Source organism: Carassius auratus, unplaced genomic scaffold (assembly GCF_003368295.1).
Source record: "Carassius auratus strain Wakin unplaced genomic scaffold, ASM336829v1 scaf_tig00052136, whole genome shotgun sequence".
NCBI lineage: Eukaryota > Metazoa > Chordata > Actinopteri > Cypriniformes > Cyprinidae > Carassius > Carassius auratus.
In genome coordinates this window covers 17,501-22,508 of record NW_020527226.1, presented here as the reverse complement: position 1 = coordinate 22,508, position 5,008 = coordinate 17,501, and the positions used below count along the sequence as shown (strand labels likewise).

The 5,008-nt window shown below is 39.0% G+C and overlaps 1 long non-coding RNA gene and 1 pseudogene across 1 annotated transcript; both read left to right on the top strand.

Annotated features, from left to right (window-relative positions):
* The first annotated feature begins 41 nt into the window (after positions 1 to 41).
* On the top strand, positions 42 to 1,179 carry LOC113090039 (uncharacterized). The gene is made up of 3 exons (XR_003286821.1): positions 42 to 127; positions 898 to 1,015; positions 1,090 to 1,179. It is a non-coding gene; the product is annotated as an uncharacterized LOC113090039 (long non-coding RNA).
* Positions 1,180 to 1,262: 83 nt separating this feature from the next.
* Positions 1,263 to 5,008, top strand: part of LOC113090040 (proto-oncogene vav-like) — a 17,367-nt pseudogene continuing 13,621 nt past the window's right edge.

The window sequence follows — 5,008 nt, the reverse complement described above, 5'->3', positions numbered from 1 at the left end:
GTGTGACAGGTGTGTGATCTGGCCATGCGCTCAAGAGATGTGAGTGTTACTCTGTCAGCTGCTCAATAACCTGCTGCCTCAGTCTGTCAACCTGCGCCAGATTAACCTACGACCCCAGATGTCTCAGGTACACAGAGAGAGAGAGAGAGAGAGAGAGTATCTGTGTGATATGGAAATCACCTGATTACCATCACTAGCTGCTGATCTTAATGGCAAATGAGTGTGTATGTGTGTGTGTGTGTGAAAGCGAAAGACCAAGCTGAACTTGGCGAACACTGTGGTCACTGGTCAGTGTTTACTGGTAACCTCTGCTTTCTCTCTCTTTCACACACACACACACACACACGCATACACTCACTCACAGATTTGAGAAAGTTTATTGTGTGTGTTTCTGATAAGTTACAGCACTTGTTTCATGTACAGTCTTATATTGCACTTCCTTATTCTCGACTTAACTTCCTCCTACACACACACACACACACACACACACACACACGCCCGAGGCACAAGGCTGTGACTCAGGAAGTACTCTAAATGCAGATGTCGATGCTGTTTCTGCATTTGTCTCTCACACAGTTTTGCTCTGACTGTGTGTGTCACGTATGTTAGCTGTCTGACATACACCGACACATGAACACACACACTATACCAGCAGCATTCACATGAACTGATTACATGTACTCTGGATCACATAATCAGATCCAAAAAAATGAACTCATTTGTAATTAGACTAAATTACCATTTTAAATACTTGTAATCAGATTAGATGGATTACATGATTCCAGATTATTTACACAATGGCAGAAAATTACTCCTAATGTACTGATTTGCCCTTACTGTTACAACGTTTGCCTTTCTATTGCTTACACACTATATTGTGTGTGTGTGTGTGTGTAGTTCTTGTGTCTGAAGAACATCAGGACGTTCCTGTGTGCCTGTCAGGAGAAATTTTGGCATGAGGAAGAACGAGCTTTTCGAGGCCTTCGAGCTGTTTGATGTCAGAGACTTCGCGAAGGTCTGAACTCTTGATGATGATGATGATGATGATGATGATGAAGATGTAATGCTAACGAATGCTCATGATGACAGGTGATCGACACACTGTCCATCCTGTCCCAAACACCACTGGCCCTGCAGAGCGGATTCCGGTAACACACACACACACACACACACACTCAGTTGAGTTGAGTCAGTCATGGTGTAGTCACCCGAGTTGTCGCTCCAGACGCGTCTGACTGCTTCTCTGTGGAGCACAGAAGCAGATGTTCAGCAGAACGCTCACACATGTGATTTGTGTTTCACTGCAGGCCGTTCCAGATGAAGCGTGTGTCGGAGATGACGACATCTACACCGGCCTCTCGGACCAGATCGAGTGAGTGTGTGTGTGTGTGCAGAGAAATCTGACAAAACCCTCTTCATTTGTCAACACAACATGACTTGTGACTGTCCTCAGTGACACGGTGGAGGAAGATGATGATCTTTACGACTGTGTGGAGGAAGACGAGAATGAGGGAGATGATATTTATGAAGATCTGATGAGGACGGAGGAACCAGAAATAGTGAGACACACACACACACACACACACACAGAGAGAGAGAGAGAGAGAGAATGTAAAGATAACTGTCTGTGTGTCACAGCAGCAGAAGGTTGAAGTGGACAAGAGGAGCTGCTGTCTTCAGGAGATCAGACAGACAGAGGAGAAATACACCAACACACTGGAATCAATACTTCAGGTAGACACACACACACACACACACACACTCATGCACTCATGCACTCGCTCCTGTAATCAAATCTAACAGTAAATGAGCTGCTGGTACACCACAAGAAAGAAAAACCACAAATCACATCTCTTTAATATCTTGTAAATATCAATTATTCATGAGATTACATCGAGAGCAAATGGAGACATCGATAAATCTGAAATAAAACATAAGACATAGAATCCAGAAAAAAAATACAACACAGAATTTGGGGGTAAAAAATATATATATAATTTGGAAAACATAAATAATAAAAAAAGAATAAAATAAAAAAATAAACATTTAAAAATAATTAAACCTTTTAGTAAATTACTAAATGTATAGTTTTATTAATAATTTGAAAATTTGACATTTTTGATAACTTTGTATTAGATTATAAGATTAGAAGAATAAAATTAGAGGAAAAAGACTAAATTAAACCATTCAAAATATAAAAAATGACAAAGTATATGTATATATATATTAGGGGCTGAACAACTTCAAGTTCTTTCAAAGTTGATATTTATGTGAAGAAAGTGGAGTTGACGTCATTAATGAACAAACGGCTGAACCTTGACCTGAGACTCAAACACACAGTTATGGGATATGACACAGCGCTGCCCACATGACTATTGCTCTTATTACAGCTCAGTTTTATCAGATCGTTTGTCTCTGGGTCGTTATATTACTCACAGATTTCTGCTCGTTCTCAAACAGATACTGATGAAGTAGCACAGTAAAGATTACATCCATATGAAAGCCTTAGTGAAAGCATTAATTAATGTCTCTCTACTAGTACTGAAGCTGTGGGATTTAGTTACAAAGACATTTATGCTTAAACGTTCCAGTTTCTAAGTTATTTTATAGAGATATCACAGAACAGCGTTGACAGTCCCCTGAATGATTCTGTGAGTGATGAACGAGCTGCTGTCTGTAGTCTGTGTGTGTGAACGGCGAATAACTTACCTGTACAATAATCTGTTTAAAACATGCATTCTCACGCTCAGTTTCGAGCATCCAGATGCTGTACTCATGTGGAGCGCTTTAGGGGTATGCATTTATGTGTCATTTTAACTGTCTGGAAACTGAGCGTAAATGTGGATCTGAAGGATTTCTTGTCCTGTTGCGCCCTCTGTAGGTGACTAGTCGACGTCATGCTTAAAGTGCCACTAGTCTGACTAGTTTGATGACTTTATATTAATTATTAAGATAAAAATAAAAGAGAATTTTGGAGGGAAAACATTAAGTGATTAGACATGTTTTCTATTTAATTTCACTAGAGGAACTGAGGTTTAATGAAAGGCAGCACATATTTGGTGCCTGGTGTTTAATGTTAGTGTTCTCTCGCTCTGGTGCTCTGAGGATCTGACCGTCGGGCCGCTGTGATGTGCAGGTGCTGTGGTTTACTGATTCACTTACAGTCACGTCTCCTGATGAGAGGAACGTGTCAGTCAACATGAAACCGAAAGTGTTTCAGCAGTAGGGTCTCTTTAAACCGCGAGCTTCTCTCAGACACACTTAAACGATGAACACGTGACTCACAAACACATGTTGTGTTCACCTGTGTGTCCTCAGCACTTTCTGAAACCCCTGCAGCCTTTCCTTCAGCCCGAGGACATCGAGAGCATCTTCATCAATATTCAAGTGAGTCATCATCATCCTCCTCCTCAGCTCATGAGTGTCTGGTTCATCTGATCAGATCAGTAATACACGTCCTCTCTCACAGGATCTGGCCGAGGACTCATCGCTCTCTGCTTCACGAGGTGCAGGAGTCTATCCTGCGTTTACGAGCCGAGAATCTCTTTCAGATCTTCATCGACTACAAGGAGAGGTACAGAGCTCAACAAAACTCGTTCAGCACTTAACTTAGGCTTTCAGTTCAGCTCATGAGCTCTGAAAGAATCTGGAAATGAATCATTCATTCAACTGATTCATTCAACAGCACCGAATCATTCAGAAACTAGTGTCTAAATTCATCTAAATTAGCGAGTCACTGAATCATTTAATTCAGTGCTCTGTTTAGGAATAAAGAAGGGACTCTGTATATGAATGAGTCATTAAATCATTGATTCTGTTATTTGTAAAACAGCTGATTTATTTAGGAATTACAGTTTTTTACAGACGCTAGGACACGTTTCTCAATACTTAGGTCACTTTTGCCAAACTCTTCACACAGTGAGCACAACAGAAGTCAATGTGGGCTAAACTGAGGATCAATTATCATTGCTTTGGCACAAAATGCATTCAATGACTACATCTCTCAAATTTGATGAATTCTTTTCTCACTCAGACACAACACCTGACAAAACTCTTTACGTACAAGTCAATTTACACACGCATACATAATGTTTTCAAAACTGTTAAACTTATGTTCAAAACAATAACATAATACAAAACTGAATAATACAGCAGTTTGCTACATTTCTACAGTAATATTTGAATGAAATATATTTTAAATCTACTAATCTCGACAATTAGTAGATTAGCATTACTATTGCATCTGTATCAGTGGATGGTGTGTATACAGTTTCTTCTATTTTGGAATTACTCAGTGCATACAGTCAAAATTAAAATAAATAAACAACATAAAATATTGAAGAATTCTGCATCATGTCTGATTCATTCCAGTGACATATATTTCAGTGAATTATAAACAGAGATGTGTCCTTGTATAATTGTATAATGCTACATGTTGTTAGTGTTTTTTAGGTCATTGTTTTGTGGCTGACAAAGTGTGTTTTTCGACTGTCAACCTTTGCTAGTGTTCTGGAAGAATGAGCTGATTTGAGACATGAATAAAGTGTTTTGGTAGTTTTGATTATGAAATGAACTGCTGTGCCAAGCTGAAAGTTGGTTAGGAGACCTGTGTGAAGAGTTTTGCAAAAGTGACCTAAGTGTTGAGAAATATGTCCTGTGTCCTGTAAAAAACTGTAAACAGGTTACTCAAACATTAATTCAACTCTTTCAACAGCACTGATTCACTCTAGAATTAAAGAAGTAACCATTTTTATAAGTGAATCACTGCATCATTGATTCAACTCATCTGTTAAACAACACTGATTCACTCAGGATCAAAACATTGATTCACTGACTGATTCATTCAACAACACTTCATTTCACTTCATTCATTTATGTTGAAAGTCATTTCTAAAACACATCACTTGTAAAACCACTCTTACATAATCTGACTGACCATGTGACCATTCATGCAAGAGTGGATGTACGAATGATGTACACACTATTTGTTTCCTCACTTTAGTTCACT